The following is a 24562-nucleotide window of genomic DNA, read 5'->3' as shown; positions in this document are numbered from 1 at the left end:
GAGTGGGTCGAAGCGTCAAGCAGCCCGTCCGTGCTTCCGTCCGTCCGTTCGTTTTTGCTTCCGTCGGTCCGCGAGACCATTCGTGCATCTATCCGTGCGTCCGTCCAGCTGTCCTTGCGTCCACCCGTCAGTACGTCCACGCGTCCGTCCGTCTTCTAGTCTGTTGTCCATCCGTCCGTGCATCCATCTAGTGAACACTTCAAGTACTGCCATATTGCATCTCACATCCCCTGTGGCACATACCTGCTCTGCGCGTCCATCCATCCGTGCGTCCATCTAGTGAACACTCCAAGTATCACTATCTTCCATCTCGAATCCCCTGTGGCACATACCTGCTCTAGAGCGGGTATGTGCCACCGGTGGCTACGTACGACAATGGAGGATGGACAGACCCACGCCTTAAGATTCTTCGCCCATAAAAATGTTGGAGAATTCAGAGTAGGATTTACTGTACTATAGTAGACCAATAAGCTGTCCCAGCTGTCCTTAACTTTGATGCTGCGTGTTTAGAAAGTGTTTAATAATTTATGCTCTACTATGGGAAAGCATGAAGCCTTCGGCTTAAAAGCTTCCTTTTACCAACGGTGTGTTTAGAAAAAGTATTAATTGATTTCTAGTACTTTATACACAATTATGCGAGAGAAATGAGCCGTTCCAATTGCTAAGCCATAAGGCGACCAGACTGCGATAGGAACATGTATTCATGGGTATAGAAAAAACTTGTTCGACGATTCAAAGTACGACGTACTCCACTATGGGAGAGTAACAAGCTGTCCCGGCGAAAAAAGTAGAACACTACATTAACCGCTATCGGGCAGCCTGTTGTGTGTTTGAAAACGTCGTGATCGCGATTTACTCTGCTAAGGGAGAGCCCTAGGCCGTCCCACTTGACGAGGCGGTGTCGACAAAAATCAAGCGCTGAATGAGTTCACGTCGACGTGCCAGCCGCCAAGCGCGATGACAACGTCGAACAGTCCGTTGTGTTCAGAACAAATTTTCAACGACGTATCGTGCACTATACCATAGCATTGCAATAACCTGCACCAATTAAAAAAAATAAGCGATTGCTTAGATAACAGCAATAAACGATTTAGAGTACATGGTACTCTACTATGGGAGAGCAGTACGCCGTCCATAAACAAGAATCAGAAGCCTCGATGACCAGACATATCGAAAGTGATTGGGCGATACACATGAACGTCTGAATGCGGGACATATACGGCTGGTCACTTGGTTGTTTCACAATTTTTCTTAAAGAGAAGGTCAAGTGTTGGCACACGATTATTAGAAACCGTGTCATCATTCCCGTCCCCAATTGATTACTTTCATCGGGAATCACAATCCTTTATCTTATAATTAATATTATTAAAGGGAATTCAGTTAAATTCCACACGAACACCACTCGACAAGACGGCGTTTCCGTCACGAAGTGAGGACAAACGATGGCTTCACTTTTACTTGTCAAGCGACGCGAGTGCTTCGCGAGCTCACAAGCATGGCTGCTTAATGAAAGTACGCGGTGCGTTTTCATACAGTGCGGGCAAAGTAATGTACTTTGCCCATTTACGCGTCTCTAGTCCGGCCGTGGCCCATCATTACCATGGTCGCAGAACAGTCTCAGACAGACAGCGTGGCCGCTCAATGAAAGTACACGGTGCGTTTTCATACAGTGCGGGCAAAGTAATGTACTTTGCCCATCTACGCGTCTCTAGTCCGGCCGTGGCCCATCATTACCATGGTCGCAGAACAGTCTCAGACGGACGGAGAGAGAGACGTTTTGTTGGCGACAAGCCTAGGCTAACACATGGTGCTCCGGATGGGCATGATCGCGAATGGAGCGATATGCTCTCTGCGCGGCAGATGCATTACGTACAAAAAAAAAAAAATCTCATGGCCAATGAAGTCAATTTGAACCCGGTGCATTTGTACCCACATGAAGTGCGCATGCAATAAAATTCCCTGAGGTCCCTAATGCCTATAGGACGACTTGAAGGCGAGAGTCATCTCGCTTTTCGTCTCAGTGAATTGTATTGATTCCCGAGCCCTAGAACCTTCTACAACCAACTTCGTACTTGCAATGCATCGGAGACATTGAAAACATTCTCCATCTAAAACAGTCCTTCCATGCCTCCGGGATCGGACCCCCTTTGAACAAGCGACGATGCCACGTGATGACGCAATCAAGCAAGGTCACTTTATGTGACCTTATAGTGAGGACACGTGACGTCACAGACTTCGGCAACCAGGGACGTCGTGATGACGTCATTTGGTGATGTCATTACATGAGGACGTTTCACGTCACTCCTGTTGATGCCGCTAACGCGCTTGCTTAGGAACCAAACTTTTCGCGCTCGATGAGGATTCGAAAACTCTCGCCTGGCCTTAGAGACTTTATATCTTTAGAGATATAACTGGCCTTAGAGACTTTATATCGGGAAAGGGGAAGTGATTATTAAATGAAAGGAAGATAAAAGTGAGCCCCGTAACTGTCTCTGAGGGGGAGGACACCTCAACAGTAGCTCACGAGGGGAGGGGGTAAAGGAGGGATCGAAAGGATAGGAATTAAAGGTATAGAGAAAGAGAGTGGGGTGGAGAAAGAGAGAGCGTGGCGCAGGGACAGCGACACCCAGAACCAAGGAGAAGATAGGAAAGATGGACACGATGGCAGGAGTCCGAGTATGGGGCATCACTCGGCGAAAGCTCTTGTCGGCGTCAGGAGATGCGGCGTAGGGCGAGCCCAGTCAGCCAGAGCTGCGCTGTCGTCGGAGATCGCGGGGGCACAACCGGTCGGCACTAAATCTAAGAGAGCGAGTCGCGTTAACATGAGTCATAAAGCGTTTTAGAAAAAGCAAAGAAACAACCATGGCGTCACACAATGGGAATTGCGTAAAGACTGCGTACCGTCGAATGCTACAACCCATTACAAAAGCTTCGGGCACAATTCTTTTCATCGTTGTCAGCCCCAGCGTCAAAAGCAATTGCACAAAATTCTTTGCGAATGTGAATCGGGTACTACGCTTCTCCGAAGAATGACGAAGGATGGCCGATAGTGAATGCCTCCCTATACTACAAAAATTATGATTTATAACGTAGCGGATACCCTGGAGGCTGCTGCTGTGACTATGGACTGCGCGTTACGTACAGGCCTAGCGGTTTATTCTTCTCATTTGATCCTCGCCAAGTACCCCCCGAAGGCTTTCATCGTCTAACGTGGTTTTACACAGCCTCCGTGATCGGCCCACCTTTGACCAAGCGACGATGCAATCCGATGATGTCATCGAGTGGTGACAGTTCCTTGATAGACTAATGTTGCGACGATTTCTTGCATCACTCGTGCAGACGGGTTCGGTTATGTGCCGCGGGTAACCGTGATCCGAGGCCTCCGCCTAAAAAAAAAAAAGAGGAAAGCTTGACATGTCGCCTTCTAAGAGGTGTTTAGAAAAAAAGTGTTCAATGACTTTGCTTGGAAACATCGAGGTGAGCGCAAACCTTAAACGAGGTAATAGTGCATGTGATGGTGATTGGTGCCATACCATAAAGAGAGAAGCGCAATTTTCCCCCTCTGTTTCTCTAGCGCGCGACCATGTATTCGACGCCATTCTTAAAATCATCTCGAACACGTAGTTACCCACTTTCGTTGGCTGACGAGTGCGCGAGGAATCCAGGTAATGGAGGGAACGGAAAACTAGCAAGAAAGGAAGCGGCATGGGCGATGTTATTTGACGCGTCAGCTCCCTTCAGGAATGCAAGCGCCGAGATTACCATCAAAATGAGTCCACACCCCGGGTTGTTTTTACACGGCAAAGCTGGAGCGAAGCACGTGGTGCCCGAATGTTCAACGGGAAGAGCCCCGCCGCGGTGGTCTAGTGGCTAAGGTACTCGGCTGCTGACCCGCAGGTTGCGGGTTCGAATCCCGGCTGCGGCGGCTGCATTTCCGATGGAGGCGAAAATGTTGTAGGCCCGTGTGCTCAGCAGATTTGGGTGCACGTTAAAGAACCCCAGGTGGTTGAAATTTCTGGAGCCCTCCACTACGGCGTCTCTCATAATCATATGGTGGTTTTTCGACGTTAAACCCCACATATCAATCAATCATTCAATTCAACGGGAAGAACCTTTACGAGACCAATAAGCGATGATCGCAAGTGCGGTTTTTTTTTTCGCTAATATGGTTGATTTTCTATTTCAATCCTTGGCGCAAAAGGTTGGGCGGTGGTTACAGTGCACATTTTAGTATATTACAACCCGATCATCCCTTACCCCTGGTGCTCTACAGTTGTTCTATTTAGCTGTTCCTTTCCTGTAGTAAGAATCATGTTCATAATCCTGCACAGTGTTGATTGATTGATTGATATGTGAGGTTTAACGTCCCGAAACCACCATTTGATTATGAGAGATGCCGTAGTGGAGGGCTCCGGAAATTTCGACCACCTGGGGTTCTTTAACGTGCACCCAAATCTGAGCACACAGGCCTACAACATTTCCGCCTCCATCGGAAATGCAGCCGCCGCAGCCGGGATACGAACCCGTGACCTGCGGGTCAGCATTAGAGTACCTTAGCCACTAGACCACCGCGGCGTGGCATCCTGCAAAGTGTTATCTTTCAGTGGGGCTAAGATTCATTGGAGCGTCCCAACCCTCCCTCGTAGAGCAGACCCCCTCCCCCCCTCCCGTGCGCAAGCCTATGATTATATGTCATGTACTATTTAAGATGAACCTTATTCTAATCGATATATTAGGGCGTAAGACTTAGACCCCGCAACAAACAACAAAAGTGACCGTCGCGAAGGCGTCAACATAAAGAGATGCCAAAGAAAAAAAAAATAGACGGGATGACGCCGCCGTATGACGACGGCATCGATCCCGACTCTAGGCATTGACATAACCTGCGATGTCATAACGACGTCATTCTGACAACATTGTGACTTTACACAACGGGACGTCACACGATGACTTCGTCACTATAGGGTCAGTCGCTTGATCGAACGGGGACCGATCCACTGAGGTAGTGCTGCAATAGTACGTGGCGAGCAGGAATGCCTCCAAATCCCGGAGGCTGAGTGACATTACGTAACGTGAAAGCTCCCGCGATCGAGGGATGGAACAATAAAATTAGCTATGTGAAGACAGCCGTCACTTTTGAGTCGTCTTAAGCATGAGCGCAAGCGACCGTATGGCTGTTTCATCTACACACAACCAAATGCGACCGATACTATCCTAGTCATGCGAAGTTTCCGAATTGCATCAAAGCGCAGAGCTTTACGCCACACTGGACTGCTTTTAACGCGATAGCGCCGAAGAGCTTGGTTCCGGCGTCAGCGTCGGCGTTGGTTATTCGGTAAAAATCATCTTGTGCGTGAGCGAAAAATCGGGAAAGATGCAAATGAGATAAATAATCAAAAATGTCGACACGTCCCCGAAGGTAATCGCGAGAAAATGCGAATGTGTTGTCGTCAGACATTCATTCGCCTTCACCGATTTCTGTCATCGCGTTGAGAGGCGCCCAGCCAGCGAATGCTCAAGAGTGAGGCGCGAGAGAACAGGAGTGGCGCGCGGGGAGGAGAGAGGGAACGGCGATGGAAGCGGGAAACATGCGGCGAAGCATTGCAACACCACATAGTGAAAATTCGCCTGCCCCCTCCTACTCTCCAGCACCGCATGCTCCGGTTGCTAAGGCGACGATAAGAGAGACAGCTTGACGAAAAGAAAAGACGCAATTTCTGCGCGGCTCAGCGCCTGTAGGGGTGGGGTGAGTGTAATAAATATGTGAAGAGTTAAAAGAGGCGCGTCCAAGACCGACGCTTTTTACGTTCCCCCTCTCTACCCGACGACAAGCGCGCGCGCCTGCAGCTGTGGCTATGGGAAAGGGAGTGAGAGCAGAGAGATAACACCTGCCGGCGCACGCACACCACCACGGACGACGCCGGATGCATAAAAAGCCCGACTAACCCGGACTAAGAAGTGCATTCGCATTTAAAAATTCCGGGTCCGAAGGAGGGATCGAACTCAGGTCGTTAATTAACTTCCTCTGCCGGGAAACGCAGTGAAAATAACGTTCACGATTTACAGACACACGCGTCCTGAATACAGGCTTTACAATACAACGATTATTACCGCAGTAATACTGCGTGGTACAAGCGTAAATTGCCATCAGGCGTCAGAACCGTATGATTATTATAACGACTGCGTGGTTTAAAGGCACCGCCACCCCATTACAAAAAGGCACACTCGTTACTGCGCGTATTCGCGTAACACCACGTTCGAAAGCATTTCATGCGCATACCTGCTCATGGTTTAAAGCACGCCAACCAATAGACAGAATGCAGCCGCATGCAAAAGCTCCACTGCCGGAAGCCACTTTCAATTATATCGGTTACTCTCCCCCCCCCCCCCCCTACCCCATCATCCGGTACCCTTTTACGAAGCCGCGACATGCTCCCTCATTGGTTGAAGGAACAAGCGTTTTAATATCTCGCGTGAACAGCACGACTTATTTCCGATGAAACACGTACTTGCGCGTGCACATACCTCACCTTCAGTGACATTCTATACTCCGCAAATACGGCCCGATGTTTTCCCAATTGGCTACGTAACACATTTCCTCAAGTGGTTAAAACAGATTTACGAAGCGCAACGTGAACTTCTGTTTGGCGCTGGCGGTAGTGGGTGCCGCACTATAAGATTAACCAGAAAAAAGGAACAAATAGACTAACGTTCGCCAACTGAAAATCGTTCAAAGAGCAATCAAAGACAGTCGCAGAGCTCTGTTACCTCTACGAAACAGGGCACTGCGAGAGTATTAGCACAGTCGCATATAAAAACAGCACACGAAAAGAGGCCAATTGACGTCCAACTAAAAAGTAATGGCTAAATCCGCAAGGAGAGACGAAAAACGAAAACATCGGTCTTTATTAACATCCCCCTCTAAATGCTGTGTTGACGAGTAGTCAGCTGAGCTGTTGGCTCCAGTCAAGTATACCTTTTAAATTACTGACTGCCGTCCTTTTAGGGGCGAAGCTCCTCTTAGTCTAACCTCGTCATGCATAAGGCGTAACCGGCCAGACGAACACTTCGCCCTACTCGTCATCATTCACTCCGTGGATATGTAGTGGAATTTTTTTTCGAGCAAGCTTTTCTTTTCTTTTATTTGTTATTGTTGCCTAAACTTCCTACAATTCCTCGGTATCAATCTCATTCGTGCTTTTTATTATACACTAATATTCCGAAAGTCCCTTTTTTATATCTATCGCTCATAGTTAATGAAAGTTTCATGCCCTGTTAAATCCCGTTTCTTCGATAGATGCCTAATCTCACACAGACAGGTGTCGTTCCCATAGAACGATATATCACACAAAATCGCATAAGCCCAAACAAGCGTACTCGTTCAACGTAGCTACATCGAGTGACGCAAGTTATTTGAAATAAATACATCTCAAATGAATGTACGCGCAAAAAAAAATAGTGATAGTCGCTTAAGCATGTGTCCATTGCGGCCGCTTCACAAAGAAAAAAAAAACAATACACGAATAAATAAAGGAGCACAAGGAGATAGATAACGAAATCAGCGGAGAGGGGAGGTTTGTTGCAAAACGTCAACCGCTGTCCGTTATCCAACTAAAAACCACCCGTTTCCAGCGGAACCCAACATGGTGCCTTTCCAACCGCCCTCCTCGGGAAGCCAGAGAAGATGGCGGCAAGACGGGTGTCTCTCCCGTTTCACGCTCAAACCCGGACACGCCATGGGTCAAGCGATCTGCGCGAATTCGTCAAACGAACGAATTTTCTAGCGTTATTGTTCCCCAACATCGTGCCACAGTCCCGAAAAGCGCTGCGAAACCCTGTTCGTGCATCATCATCATCATCATCATCATCATCATCATCATCATCAGCCTGACTACGTCCACTGCAGGACAAAGGCCTCTCCCATGTTCCGCCAGTTAACCCGGTCCTGTGCTTGCTGCTGCCAATTTATACCCGCAAACTTCTTAATCTCATCTGCCCACCTAATCTTCTGTCTCCCCCTAACCCTCTTGCCTCCTCTGATTAAGTTACCCTTAATCACCAGTGGTTATCCTGTCTACGTGCTACGTGCCCGGCCCATGTCCATTTCCTCTTCTTGATTTCAACTATGATATCCTTAACACCGGTTTGTTCCCTAATCCACTCTGCTCTCTTCTTGTCTCTTAAGGTTACACCTACCATTTTTCTTTCCATTGCTCGCTGCGTCGTCCTCAATTTAAGCTGAACCCTCTTTGTAAGTCTCCAGGTTTCTGCTCCGTAGCTAAGTACCGGCAAGATACAGCTGTTATATACCTTCCTCTTGAGAGATAGTGGCAATCTACCTGTCATAATTTGAGAGTGCTTGCCGAATGTGCTCCACCCCATTCTTATTCTTCTAGTTACTTCAATCTCGTGGTTCGGCTCCGCGGTTATTACCTGCCCTAAGTAGACATAGTCTTTTACAACTTCAAGTGCACTATTACCTATCTCGAAGCGCTGCTCCTTGCCGAGGTTGTTGTACATTACTTTCGTTTTCTGCAGATTAATTTTAAGGCCCACCTTTCTGCTCTCCGTGTCTAACTCCGTAATCATGAGTTGCAATTCGTCCCCTGAGTTACTCAGCAATGCAATGTCATCGGCGAAGCGCAGGTTACTAAGGTATTCTCCAATGACTCTTATCCCTAACTGTTCCCATTCTAGGCTTCTGAAAACCTCCTGTAAGCACGCGGTAAATAGCATTGGGGAAATTGTGTCCCCCTGCCTTACACCCTTCTTGATTGGTATTCTGTTGCTTTCTTTATGAAGCACTATGGTAGCAGTTGATCCCCTGTAGATTTCTTCCAGAATGTTTATATATACTTCATCCACGCCCTGATTCCGCAGTGTTTGCATGACGGCTGATATTTCTACTGAATCAAACGCTTTCTCGTAATCTATGAAGGCTATGTATAGTGGTTGGTTATACTCTGAGCATTTCTCTATTACCTGATTGATAGTATGAATGTGGTCAATTTGTGAGTAGCCTGTTCGAAATCCTGCTTGTTCCTTTGGTTGATTGAGTTCTAATGATTTCTTTACTCTGTTAGCAATTACCTTTGTAGCTAGCTTGTATACTACAGAGAGCAAGCTGATCGGCCTGTAATTCTTCAAGTCCTTGTCATATCCTTTCTTATGTATTAAGATGATGTTAGCGTTCTTCCAAGACTCTGGTACTCTTCCCGTCAGGAGACACCTCGTAAACAGGGTGGCTAGTTTTTCTAACACAATCTGTCTTCCATCTTTCAGCAGATCTGATGTTACCTGATCCTCACCAGCAGCTTTGCCTCTTTGCATGCTCTCCAAAGCTTTTCTGACTTCTTCTATCATTACTGGTGGGGTGTAATCTGGGTTACTGCTAGTTCTTATAGTATTAAGGTCGTGGTTGTTTCGGCTACTGTACAGATCTCTGTAAAACTCCTCCGCTATTTTAACTATCCTATCCATATTGGTAGTTATTTTGCCTTCTTTGTCCCTTAGTGCATACATCCGACTTTTGCCTATCCCAAGTTTCCTCTTCAATGCTTTGACACTTCCTCCGTTTTTCAGAGCGTGTTCAATTCTCTCCATGTTATATCTTCTTACATCGCATGCCTTACGTCTATTAATCAACTTCGAAAGCTCTGCCAGTTCTATTTTGTCTGTTGTACTTGACACTTTCATGATTTGACACTTCTTAATTAGGTTCTTCGTTTCCTGGGAAAACTTGCCAGTGTCCTGTCTTATTACCCTGCCTCCAACTTCCACTGCACACTCCGTAATGATACTCGTCAGATTATCATTCATTGTATCTACGCTAAGGTTGGTTTCCCCACTAAGAGCCGAGTACCTGTTCTGCAGCGACACTCTGAATTCCTGTACTTTCCCTCTCAGAGCTAGCTGATTGATTGGCTTCTTGCGTATCAGTTTCTGTCGTTCCTTCTTCAAGTCTAGGCGAATTCGAGACCATACCATTCTATGGTCACTGCATTGTACCTTGCCAATCACTTCCACATCCTGCACGATTCCAGGGTGTGCACTCATTATAAAGTCTATTTCGTTCTTATTTTCGCCATTAGGGTTCCTCCATGTCCACTTGTGGTTTTCTCGTTTTCGGTAGAACGTATTCAAAATCCGTAAATAATTGCGTTCCGCGAATTCTACTAGTAGCTCTCCTCTGGCGTTTCTAGTACCGATGCCATAATCTCCTACTGCCTGGTCTCCAGCCTGCTTCTTCCCTACCTTTGCATTAAAGTCGCCCATCACTATAGTATACTGTGTTTTTACCTTACTCATTGCCGATTCCACGTCTTCATAGAAGCTTTCAACTGAAGCGTCATCATGGCTGGATGTAGGCGCGTAAGCCTGCACTACCTTCATCTTGTATCTTTTATTCAGTTTAATTACAATACCTACCACCCTTTCATTAATGCTATAGTATTCCTCTATGTTGCCAGCTATGTTTCTGTTAATTAGGAACCCCACTTCCAGTTCTCTTCTGTCTGCCAAGCCCCTGTAGCAAAGGACGTGCCCATTCTGTAGCACCGTATAGGCCTCATCTGTCCTCCTAACCTCACTGAGCCCTATTATATCCCATTTAACACTCTCTAGCTCATCGAATAGTACAGCTAGACTTCCCTCACTAGATAAGGTTCTAGCGTTAAACGTTGCCAAGTTCAGGTTCCAATGGCGGCCTGTCCGGATCCAGAGATTCTTAGCACCCTCTGCTGCGTTGCAGATCTGACCGCCGCCGTGGTCAGTTGCTTCGCAGCTGCTGGGGACTGAGGGCCGTGAGTTATTTGACGTAAGCATGTGGGAGGTAGTGGCCAGATACTGCACCAGAGTGGCCAATTCTTCTCTGGTGAGGGAGTGCATTCTCGGCGGTGTTTGCCGGTGAGGCCGCACCCCAGGCCTCTTAATGCAGTTCCATCAACACGCGGATTTTTTTTAGTCCGGTTGGAAGCTGCGTGGTACCGGGATTTGAACCACGGACCTCTTGCATGCGAGGCGGATGCTCTAACCACTTCGCCATCGCCGCATATATATATGCGACGTATATCTACAAAAATTCGCAGTTGAGTGTGACAGCGGTACTGCAGTTTGTTGCGCATGTGCCACGGCTTGACATGTTCCACTACCTGTCATGAAGGCAGCACCACTTCACAGCATCAACTCCTTTTACCTTGTAAGTAGCACAGGGTAAAGGGCACATGAATATTATGATACACATAAAAGCATCAGATATAGTACAGCAAATATAATGATTAAACAGCGCAGCATCAAGGCACTTCCACTAGGCTCTATATAACATGCTGGCTTTTTGCAACTCTTAAACTCAATTTAAAAACTGAATCCTACTCAGATCACAAAAAACATGCTTGATCTGTCACCTTTATTCAAAATCTCTTCATTTTTGCCACAATCTAATTGCATGTTCAAAACAGATGTTAGTCCTTTCTGATAAAACACAAGCCATCTTATGAAACCAAACTCTGTTTACCTTGACCCTTTGTATCCGGTTGAACGGGAGGCATCTGAACCATTTTGTCAACATCAGTTCGCTTCTTTAACTCTGCTGGCCGCTCCCACACAGAAGTGCGAGTGCTTGGGTTGAAGAAAAACACACGACTATCTCCAGTCCACACTACACACCATGGGGTACCTGGAACTGGTGTGCTTGACACTGGCTTCGTCTTGTCTTAAGGTTTGGCCGGTGGTCGTTTCACAGGAGCTGCAGTCTGCGAACTCTCTGCACTTTTCGAGGCAGCAGATAAATGAAGGAAAAACAATTTGTCGTCAGTCGCCATTTACGGCAAACGAATAACTCTTTTTTTTAGCCATTTACGCGCTTCTAAGTGCATGTATAGGCAGAACCTGAGCAATGTTCGTATTATTTTCATAAGTAGTCACGTTGGGAAGCTCTCCGATACGCCGTTTCGACGTAACGAGGTGGAGGGCGTGTTTTCGTTCAGCGTACCGAGCCGTCTGCGATGTCCGCGAGACGTACCGCCGCAGAAGTTTCGGAGCGTATACACTGTTCTGCGGCTTGTCGAGATGTTAAAGCCCGGTGGAAACAACACTGCTTAAATCTTCGTAATGGTGATCCGTACCACGACCACAGAAAGCATGACAGAAGGTTATCCTACCGGCGACCACGAGGGCCGTTACGTCTCCCGCCTAAATACCACGGTCACTCGGAGGGGTCGCCGGCGACCGACGACCGACGACACATCCATCTTCACCGCCGCTCCGAGCACTGGGTCTGGGTGCGCGTGCGTCAAAGAACCGCCACCTGCATTCTCAGTGCCGTGTGCAAACGTTGTTGTTATTGGTTGATTTGAATTTGTTGAATCACCCATTTCCCTAGATGAGGATAAACGGAACGAACACAAGATGAGAAGGCAGAGGAAAGCAGAGCGGAGGCGCTGGCTCAAAAGCGTTGCTTCGAGACGCGATGTGCGTTGTTGCGAAGCGCACCTCCGACGCCGTTACGAAGGGCGCTACGAATCTCACCGCTGCAACCACTGTTTACGAAAGACGGCGACGCCAACACGGTCCCGAAGGCGCCACTGCTTCGAACTCCGCAGGGAAGGTCACCAGCCGTTTGGTAGCGTAGGTTTCTCAGCTCGCGACTGCTTCTGCGCAGAGCTGATAGACGAGCGGACGAGACGACGGTGAGTTTAAACAAGGTATATGTACAGCATATATACAGATGCGTTACAAATTCGGCACTGGGGCCGACAGAGACTCGAAGAGCCGAGCTCTCCTCTCTAACACATAGGCCTGCTCTTTAATGGGTCCGCTGTAAAAAGGGGTCTCTGTCGACGCGCCGCAGGGCTTATTTTATATGCCCCGGGTCCAACCCAAATGTCCAACCAGAAGCGCCGCTGGTCGTGAGGTTAGAATCCTCCAATGGGGTCGCCGCTGGGCCGCGTCATTCTTTCTCATCGAATCTGGAGAGGCTGCGCTGCAGGTGGCTGCACCCAAGGACGAGTGACGTCGCCAGGCATTTCGTCACCCCCCCAGACAGGAAGACGCCGGTTGTTTACTCGACGGGCTCGCTGGCTGCGCTGACTCACTGCACGTGCGCGCCAGAAAGGCGCCGCGCGTGTTTACGCCGTTGAGCTGTTCGCGTCAGGCGGGCTGGCCTTGACACAGATTGCCTTTTTCAGAAGCACGGACGTTCGCTGTGGACTCGCAGGCATAACAGCGTGTCCTTGAAGTTGTTGACTGCGTGGTCGTTGCTCTCGCCCCGCTCTGAGGGTTTTGGCGAAAAAAAAAACGGCTTTCGTTAGTGTGTGGTTACGGGGAGGGGGGGGGGGAGGTTGAAGCGTTATATCGGCATTCTTGACGGAGGCATTCGGTGCTGTTTGATCGGTGAATATTTCGTCCATGTTGGCGTTTCTGCTGTGCCGCAGTTATTCGTGTATACCTTCTGTTATTACAGTTCTGTCGGCTCCTACTGTAGGAAGCCATGTTTGCTTTCGCACTGGCGAGCATTTAATCACGCTCGCTCATAAAAATGGAAATCACTCAGTTGTGTCTTCCTTATGAAACTTGTGATGGTTAAGTGGCTAAAGGCCTCCCTCTTAAAGATTAAAACCACACGTGGATTCTGGGAAACCCGTTTCACATATCGGACCAGGAAACCGTATGCGTCAGTTTGAACCCACGATCTTCGGATCAGCAGCCGAGCACTCTAGCGACTGATCCACCGAGTCGGACTGCAATACAGCAAAAGAACCCTGCTTGTGAGCTACGAGTAATGACCACGAATTATTTTTAAGGTGAGTGGTACACTCTATAACACTGAACTTACATGTTCGCCGGCTTACGGTGCATGAAGATGTATATCGGTAACACAGCATGGCCTTTTCGGAGTCGGGCGTTGAGTTCGAAACCCGTCTCACCAGTGATATAAGACCTGGTTTCTTCATCCGGGGTTCCACGGCAACTTTTCGCCATGGGTCTAGAACTCTGGATACACTTTCTGGAAGAGGCACATCACCGATGACTTGAACCGTGGCGCATCCGTCTCACGAACCATTTGACCGATTTCTGTAGTGATGAGTTCTGCTCCATCTAAGAGGATTACTGACCAACAAAGTGGCAGGATGCCGTGATGCAGTTCAATTCATCGGCGATGTACATCTTCCAGTATGCCTGTACTGATAGAGTCGCTCGCTGGATTTCGTGCCGACTGGTTATGCGCCCGCGCGCTCCGCGCGCTTGCGACCTTCGGCGTCAGCGTAGCTCTGGCCGACTGGGCTCGCCCTACGTCACCTCCTGCCGGCGACGACCTTCGACGACAGTGAAGCTCTGACTTACTGGACTTGCTCTACGCCATCTACCGATGCCGACAAGAGCTCTCGCAAGTGTACCCCGTCCTCGGACTTCAGTGACCGTGCTTCCATCTTTCCTGTATCTCCTATCCACTGAGTTTGTTGTTGCTTCTTCTTCTTCTTTTCTACACTCCTCAAAACTTTTATATCCCTCCTCAACCCCATCCCTTGTGAGCCCTGTGGCGGTGTCGCTCACTGAAGCAGACAATAACGGGGCTCACTTTTCTCTTCCTTTCTCTTTCTTAAGAACCACTCACGCCTGTACTGATACGATATTCATCGGCACAAAACATATGAGCGCGAAATGAGTGACAGCGTTAACTCACAGGATACGCGTCTTTTATTAGATATAGGTTATCCACCTAATCCAGTGCTCACTGTCGCTTAACGTTTAAAGGAGGAAGAGGAGGAAGAAAGTTTAAGCGGAAAGACAGGGAGGTTAGCCAGTTCTTAGGCCGGCTGGCTACCCTGTGCTGGGGAAAGGGGTGAGGGGAATGAAAGATCTTAAAAAGACGGTTGCGAAGAGAGGGAGAAATTACAAAAAAAATGTGACAGAGGAAAGGCAACATCAAAGAGTATAAGACACTAAAGTCTGTCTTTGAGGCCAGTTGTCCGCAAAAAGCGCAGCAAAGCTTTCAAAGCCTTCTGGGCTGAGGATGGGCTCGGCCAATGACCCAGAATCCTTTGTTCCGACAAAGGCCGATCGTCTAGTCTATCCAGAGCTGCAGTGAGTTCTTGTCTTTGCGCGTTGAAATGGGTGCACTCACACAGAAGGTGCGCGATGGTTTCTTCGCAACTGCAGTAAGTGCATGTAGGAGAGCTGGCCATCCCAATGAGATAAGAGTATGCGTTCGTGAAGGCCACTCCAAGCCACAGGCGGCATAGAAGAGTCTCCTAAGCTTGAGATATTCTTGGGGGAAGACGAAGCTGCAAATCGGGATCCAAGTTATGCAGGCGCGCGTTTGTGAAGTCTGTTGAGTTCCACTGTACCAGTTTGAGGTCACGTGCAAGCGAACGTAGCCTCGTAGCTGCGTCGGTTCTTGAGAACGGGATGGCTGTGTATTGGGTGCCATCGTGTGCAGATCTAGCGGCCTCATCTGCGCGGTCATTGCCATATATACCGCAATGACCTGGTATCCACTGATACACTATGTTGTGCTGTTTTTCGGTTGCTTGGTGATGAAGAAGCCTTATTTCGGCTACTAACTGTTCATTAGGTCCATGGCGAAAGGGTGATATAAGACATTGAAGAGATGCCTTCGAGTCCGAGAAGATCGACCAAATTCCCGAAGTTTATTTCACTATAAACTCCAGAGCTGCACGAATGGCTGCAAGTTTAACGTTTAAAGATGTCTGTTATGCTAAGTAAGGAGCATGGTAGCAGAAAGCGATAGGAAGAGGAGCGTGTCGTAGGTATACCGCACATTCACTGCGTATCTCACAGGCTAGAGAAATTGGGAAGCAGATACGGCGCTGATCATGCTTTCACGGCTTCCCATAAACTAAGTAAGATTTGAGCCACTGCGTAGAAAAAAATCACAGCATAACCACGGAGTGAAGGATGCTGAGTGGCGCGAAGTTTCGGAGGGTTTTATCGGTAAACCTTCAATTATCCGTCCGCTGGCCGCGTCTGTATGTATGTATGTATGTATGTATGTATGTATGTATGTATGTATGTATGTATGTATGTATGTATGTATGTATGTATGTATGTATGTATGTATGTATGTATGTATGTATGTATGTATGTATGTATGTATGTATGTATGTATGTATGTATGTATGTATGTATGTATGTATGTATGTATGTATGTATGTATGTATGTATGTATGTATGTATGTATGTATGTGTGTGTGTGTGTATGTATGTATGTATGTATGTAGTGAACATTTCAAGTACCGCCATCTCCCATCTTTTACTCATATATTCATCATATACAAGTATCACCATCCAGCGGGCATTCCAAAGACTAAACAAAAGGTGGGTACTTACTCCTACTACATACATCGGTGACGCACGAGCTACGGATTAAATAGCTTCACCCTTAAAAGCGGCTACGGATTTTATAGCCTACTTGGTACTCTACTGTGGGAGCATAAAGCTGTACCCTATAATACCAAACGCTTTTCGACGTGGAGCATTTTCGTTTATTCTATAAAAGTGGTTAACAATATAGAGTACTCGGTACTCTCCTATGGGACAGCTGAAGGACTGGTTTAAAAGAAGTTTATTTCCGGATATATCTTACACAGCTTATGTGCACACGGAAAAATGGACAATGGGGATCAATGCGTATGTACAATGCAAGCTGTTATATACAGCGAAAAGAACTTATTGCGTATGCAGTGACGTACAATGCAAAAATTGTACAACAAAGACAGGACATTCATGACATCGAGATGAATAATTTTAAATAAACAGTAAGGCTATATGAACAAACAAGGGGGGGGGGGGGTCATTCACAGTGTAGGGTGATGTTTTGCATTCACCTGTGAGGACAGTTTGCTCTCGCGCTCAAGAACAATATTGCACAAAAAGGACATGTTTCTAAAGAATAAAAGGAAAATACACACTGTAATGTCACAGTGGTACAAGCTCTAGCCCACCTCCTCAATAGGGGAGGAAAGGCATGTACACTCTGTTGTTTTTTACAATAATGAATCGCGTAGACCAGCGTCGGAGGAAGGCCTCCTCTCCCAGCATGACTAGTTCTGCTTTGAGATGCATAAGCATTACGTTTCTTAGCCGATGTAGCAGAAGAAACATGGCTCTCTGAGGGCGTCCCCTCAGGCGGGCCAGTCCCCTCCGCTTCCATAAGACGAAGGCTCCGATAGCCATTAAGAGTTCGACGCAGTTATCCCTGTGGCAAGGCTTCCACTGCATACTTATTTGGAACATTCTGGTAACCATGCGCCAAAAGGTGCGCGCTACTATACATTCATGGAAGACATGGTTCAGCTTTCGGCGCGACCGCATTGCGGGCATGTGGTGGAGGGCGCCACGCCGTACGCCGCAAGGCGGTCGGTCGTTGGTAAAGCCTCCCATTCCCTAAGCCAGTTTAGGTCGCGGACTTCGGAGGGGAGAGACGTGTTTGTAAGAGTCCAACGTCTTTTCGCCCAGCATTTCCGGCGTTGTTCCTCAGATAGGCTTTTAAATGCTATTAGTTCGCTCATGTCGGTGGGGGACATTTCCATAGGTTCTCGAACTAGAAAATCGCGTCGCCATTGTTGCAAAGATTTTACAATATGTGTGTAAAACGCCGGTAGCTGTTCAGCAGCTGTTCCCGAAGGGCTGGAGGCGGGTGGGGGGGGGGGGAAGAAAAAGTAAGTAACGATTTAGAGTACTTAGTACTCTACTACGGGAGAGCTTAGAGCCGTCCCCACTTGCCCGCAACATCGCACACGCTCAGCGCTACTCGTGGAGCCCAATTTGCGGGAGCAGCAAGAGGCAAGTATTTTTTTTTTTTTTGAGAAGCACCAGCGGCGCAAGTTCGTTGGATAACGTTTCACTCAAAGCAGGCGTTTATTTTGACAGGCCACGCCTCTATGGCAAACAAGGAGCCTGCGTTCAGCGGTAAACGTTAAACTTTATTCCAAATTCTTGAACGTCACGAGCAGGTGGCGCCCAAAGTCTGAAGCTAACACTATATAAACACTCTTCGCTTCTGCACGGCGCTGTTACTGAATCGGTAAAACTGGGCTACAGAAATGGCCAGTGAGGTACAGCAAGTCGTGAAACAGCACAGCAGCAGGACGCGAAAAAAACAGCACAGCAGGTCGTGAAACACAACCACTCAGAAGTGTGGCAGCTTGGGCTAGTTGGCATGGCATGACGATAATTATAGCGCGTTCTCGCGCTATAACTATCGACAACCACTCACTCTGGGTTGTTTCTGAGGGCCGCTGGTTCCAAGTGGCCCCGATGCCATGGTGCATGCCTAAGCATCACAACCTTAATTTGGTGCAGTTTGAAAACCAAGTTTGAAACTGAAGGTCTTAAGTGTAATAAAAAGAAAAAAAACTGAAGGAGTTTTCATTTGTAGCCTCGCTTCTGATGAGGGCATCAATGATCTGTCACATACGTTTCAAAGCATGCTTGAAAGGATGCACCTTGTTTTTTAAATGCGAAGCATTTCTTAGCGAACTTCGGCGACGTTGAGCGTATCCATCCGTCCGTCCGTCCGTCCGTCCGTCCGTCCGTCCATCCGTCCATCCATCCATCCATCCATCCATCCATCCATCCATCCATCCATCCATCCATCCATCCATCCATCCATCCATCAAGTCGTAAGCGGGCGAACAGGCAGGCGGGCGGCCCGCCCGCCCGCCCGCCCGCCCGCCCGCCCGCTTGCCTACGGCTTTTAGCTCTCCTGGCCGTTTAGATAATGGTATCGAGACCAAACTTGGTATGGCATAACTCTAATCATAACATGAAAACCCTGAAATGTATGTCATGAATGTCATTATTTACATTTCATGATCCTGCAGCTCTCGCGGTGGTTTTGTTCACATGACATGTTGCTAAACTGGTATGGTATAGCATGATTGCATGGCGAGTACAAGCGACCGGCCTAAACATGAAAATCATGCCATGCGTATCATGTAACAACATGACTACATGCCACGCTCATGATGCGCTCGCTGCCGTTTCGTTAGCGTCACATATACCAAATTCGGCATTACAGTACGTGAATGAATGACGAAGGTATCTGACTGGTGCAAACATGATAATCATGAGATGCGTGTCATGTAACAACATGACAACATGCCACGCTCATGATGCGCTGGCGGCTGTTTCGCTAGCTGTATTTATACGAAATTTGTTGTTACAGTACGTGAATGAATGACGAAGGTATCTGACTGGTGCAAACATGATAATCATGAGATGCGCGTCATGTAACAACATGACAACATGCCACGCTCATGATGCGCTGGCGGCTGTTTCGCTAGCTTCACTTATACTAAACCTATTATTACGGGGCATGATTGGATGACGAAAGTATAATGTTGGTGCAAACATGATAAACAAGAGATGCGTGTCATGTAACAACATGACTGCATGCCACGTTCATGATGCGCTCGCGGCCGTTTCGCTAGCTTCACATGTACCAAACGTGGTATTATGCGACGCGAACGGGTGACATAGTAAATGACACGTCCAAACATAATAACCACGACATTAGTGTCATGTATACAACATGACTACATGCTACGCTCATGATACGCTCGCGGCCGTTTCGCTAGCTTCACATATGCCAAATTTGGTATTACGTGACGCCAATGGATGACGAAGGTATGTGACTAGTGCAAACATGATAATCATGAGATGCGTGTCACGTGAGAACATGACTACATGCCACAGTCAAGGTGCCAATACATTTTGACGTGACGCGGTGCGCGTGCTCGCCTGCATTCATTTAGTCGCATCAGGCCATATACTCGCAGGAGTGCGTTGCACCGCGTTGCTTTGATGCATGCTCGTTTCAGCGCGTCCGGTGTCCCTCCGTCACGAAAAGAGGGAGACGCAGTGTTGTCTGGGTAACACATCGGCGCTATATGCAGCATGTCGCATTTCGCGCCGGTTGCCGTCGGGCCGCGCCTGGCGTCAGACTAGTTTTGCTAACGTAGCGCCGCTGTGCCCTGCCCAGCGTGCGCGCGCGTTAAAGCGACACTGGAGTATATTGGGCCTTTCATGATGCGCTCGTGGCCGTTTTGCTAGCTCCACATATGCGAAATTTAGTGTTACGTGACGTCAATGGATGACGAAATATATGACTGGTGCAAACATGATATTCCTGACACGCGCGTCATGTAAGAACATGACAACATACCACGCTCAGAGCATGCTCGCGGCCGTTTCGCTTGCTCTTAATATACTAAATTTGGTATCACGTAACATGAATAGATGACGAAGGTAAACGACACATCCAAACATGGTAATGATCACACGTAAGTCATTTAAGGCATCATTTACATCCACCTCGTAATGTTGCGCTGATTTTAAAGTGGCATATCAACATTTCTCATTCGTGCTTCGCATATCATCGATTCCCACTGTACGTGCGGATCTGCCAATTTTTAAGTTTGTAGTCTTAACGCAGGGGTTATGCGATTAAAGGTAATCGAAAGTACGAGTACACATACATTGTTGGTCTTTAACGACCCGCGAGGAACCAAGATGCGATAATGAGGGACGCCGTAATGGAGCGCTCCGAGAATTTCGACCTCCGGTTTTCTTTAACGGTCACCTACATCGAAGCACTCCGGCTTTGTGGACGATAATTCACTCATTGTTCCTTATGCGCATCACGAGCATGGCGCTCTGCTATTGGAGAGCGTAAAGCCGTCCCTGTGTACGCTAGAGTTTGCTTTTACTGACTTGTGTGTGTTTAGAAAAAGTGTTTAAGTACTGGATACTGTGTGTTTAGAAAAAGTGGTTAACGATGCAGAGTACTTAATACTCTACTACGGGTGAGCGGAAAGCATCCCGCGGAACGACAGCCTGAGAAAAGTTTTATTTACTTCAAACAAGAGACAATCCCTTCACTACTGGTCACTAGCGTTGTGCATACATAAGTAGAGCTACTTACACTTCAACTCATACTATACCTGACGAAACATGCTTATCACCTATGACACTCGAGCTCGTACAACAGACACGCTTTCCGTGCAACTTAATAATCATAGCTTGTGCCAAACAGAAAAAGAGAAAGAAAACACACACAAAAAAAAATTGCCCGCAGCTTCCCTCGGGGGAACACTGAGGAGGATGCGGAGCATATAATTGGTTAACGGAGTGTTAAAGTGCGACTTACTTGGGTCGATGGCTAAATTGGTTAACGTGGTTGTGAAATGGGGTGTTAAATTGCGACTTACTTGGGTCGATGGCTAAATTGGTTAACGTGGTTGTAGGAGGGGGTGTTAAATGAGTGAACACGTACACACGTATGCGAAAGGGCGGCGCTGGTCGAAGGGACGTCGATCATTGTGTTTGTGGATTCGTTGGAATTCATTTCACCGCGACCTTGGACGTCGACGCGCCGTACAAACCAACCGACGAGCGACAACTGAGCGAGCGAGCGCCGACCTTGAGTATATATACAGGGCGACGGCGCATGCACTGTCAGCTGTCGAATGTTCGAGAAGGGGGAGAAGCGCAACGGCGCATGCGCGCGCGTCAGCTGCCGATGTTCTCGAAGCGCGACGGCGCATGCGCGCGCGTCAGCAGCCGATGTTCTCGAAGCGTGACGGCGCATGCGCGCTACATTATACAGCTAGCGAATGTTCGTGAAGAGGAGAAGCGCACGCGGTGTGTAGAGGAGGAAGGGTGCACAGATGGTGGAGGAGTGAAGCGCGCGCGGTGTGTAGAGGAGGAAGGGATGCACAGATGGTGGAAGAAGGAGGAGGAAGCTTGCGGACGGCGCCGCACTACAAGCCTCGAGTATTAGATACTCCGCATCTAAAAAGGAAAGGAACCCACAAACAACACCAACGTGGTAACATCTTAACCTATTTCACAATCGGGGAATCTGACGGAGAGCTTGACCTTGTTCTCCTGTCACTTCCAAAAAAGGCCAAGACAATTGTCTCAGGAATTCTGTTTCCCCGTGAGCTGCTACCTGAGCCTTAAGGAAGCATACAAGTGTCTCTCGAAACTGAGACAATAGCGGCCACTGTAGCCGGAGGCGTTGCCGTCGGACGGCCGCCCTGCAGGGATTACACCAGAGAACAAACTCGCCAGCGGCGATCACTAATCGGCCAAACCTACCCCGGAGGCATCGGTCTCTCGCCTTTGCGAGTGTTCGTCTCTTCTTGAACCTACCCCGCAGTAATTTTTACCTGAGCATCGCCGTCCCATACCTCTGTTGTGGGTCAAGTTGACTGCGCAATACCTTATAATTATCTCGTCAAATTCTAATCTAATGACGTGCATCACGCGTAGCAGAAAAATTAGAAATTTATAAATTGCACACCTTTTAGGTTAATGAAACAGTATCGTTAAATGGCTTACAGGGGTCCTGACACACTTTTTTAAGTAACTATGGAATTAATTCACTATAAAAGCGTATTACCTCACAAATTGAACGCCGCAAACATTTTGAGAATCCGTCCAGTGACGAGCGGAGTTATAAAGATTTGTCCCATGCTGCAATCACATTCTCTCTTCTCTCGTCCTGACGAAAGCGCTGGAAGCAGAGCCCGGAAGGATGGGAGGGGCAAAAAAAAAAAAAAGGCAGCATATCCACGGAGTGAATGATGGAGAGTGGGGCGAAGCATCCATCCGTCCATTCGTTCTTGCTTCCGTCCGTCCATGCGTCCGTCTGTGGGATCGTCCGCACGTCCATTCACCCGTCCGTGCGTGCGTCTGTTCGTGCGTCCGCACGTTCATCGGTGCGTCCGTCCCTGCGTTCGTCCATACATCCGCCCCTGCGTCCGTCCATGCGCCCATCCGTCGGTGCAGCCATCCGTCAGTCCGTCCATGGATCTGTCTGCGTGTCCATTCGTCCATCTATTCAACACTCCAAGTACCACCATCTTGCATCTTTTTACATATATTCCGCATATGCACCGCCACCCAGCGGACATTGCAAGGACTAAACGAGAGGTGGTACACGCACACTTTCTTACGGCTTGTGGTTCGTGTCTTCTTCCCGCCTTTAACCACCTCGAGTTCATGGTATATACTAGTTCACTGTATTAATGGCACCGCGGCCCAACACTCGCTATAGATCTTTCTAAAACCAAAGAGGTTATGAACAGCGAGTATAACGTAGCAACCCTTTCTTGTCAGATAGTGCTCAATGTACGTGCCAATGGCTGCTAATGGGGAATGAAAGACGGGAGAATTCGGCTTTTAGGTAACGCGCACGCTGCGAATGTTTTATTGTTCAACAACGTACAAAAGAAATCTCTCACCGAATAGGCGGCCTTTTCAGTCCAATCGCACGCGCACGCGTTGACAAGTGACGGCCTCTCACGGCGAACTCTGTAGCAACCAAGCGCGCCATGTTGGAATCAGCCAATGGCTGATGGATGGGCTTACTGGGCTCATTTTCCGTGATTGGTAGAGAGAAGAGAAAGCTATTCTTAGCTGAGTTTCATAATTTATTGCGAATCACAGGCCGCGTGCTGTGCTATAATATTTGGCTCGCGTGTTGTCAGGAGCCTCTACTACCGATCGGGAGCGTTTCCTGACCATGCTCAAAAAGTGTTGCAGGGCCCCTTTAAGGCGAAGGAATAAAACAACAAGAGCCGGTGAGCATTTACAGAAACCACAGCAGACTCAAATCAGGGTCACTCCACGCCTGTTATTTACTTTACAGCTGTTACAATTTATCCTTACACCGTGATGGGTACTCAATTGACTGCAACAAGCAGGGTGTGGCAGGAGCTTCTACACGTCCTTTATCACGTGTTGTCTACTCTGCAAACAATGTAACCACCAACAGTCCGCACAAAATCACAAAACATTTCACGAAATCAACGAAGGCCACAAAGGAAACAGGAGAACCGCCGCTCCGCCGTGTCTGCTGATGAAGCGGAGTGTTTTTGCCATTTTGCCGAGAAAAAACTCCCAAGCATTTCCCCGAGGGTGAACATGGTTAAGTGCGAATACACGGGGTGATGCTATGAGGGGTATTTATTAATTTGCACTATTATATTTATTAATCACACTATGGTGCCTTTATGGTGTAATGGTTCCTGGGAATCGCAATTTGATCACACGGGGGAGTTTACGTTAACTCACTGGCGAATGCCAACGAATTTTAACTTTACTCCCCCTCACGACCCGCTCTCGACGGGAGATTGAGAGAGAAGGCGGGCGCGCGAGAGAGAGGGGTGCGCGCGCAGCTGCAGCGAGCGAGGAAAGCGGAGGAGCGAGCGAAGGGGGAGGGGGTATAAGGCGCGTTACTGACACCGATATCAGCGTCGCGTCCGTGGCTTATTCGGTAGAGCATCGCGCTGCGGCCCGCCAAGTCCTCTTTCTTTTAAAGATAGAGAGAAGACTGCGGACGCCGCCGACGGCGGTGGATGGTTTGGGGTCGCTTATAAAGTGTATTCACACTTAAAAATGACGAAAATAGAAGTTTTTCAAGACCTCCAACAAATGCCCCTCCCCCCCCCCCCGCCCCGGAAAAAATTTTTGGATACAGGTCTGCAAGAAAGACAACGACACAGGCACTTCACAACCGCTTGCGTCGCTGCCT

Source organism: Rhipicephalus microplus, chromosome 10 (genome assembly GCF_043290135.1).
Source record: "Rhipicephalus microplus isolate Deutch F79 chromosome 10, USDA_Rmic, whole genome shotgun sequence".
Classification (NCBI taxonomy): domain Eukaryota; kingdom Metazoa; phylum Arthropoda; class Arachnida; order Ixodida; family Ixodidae; genus Rhipicephalus; species Rhipicephalus microplus.
This window is presented reverse-complemented; position numbering follows the sequence as displayed.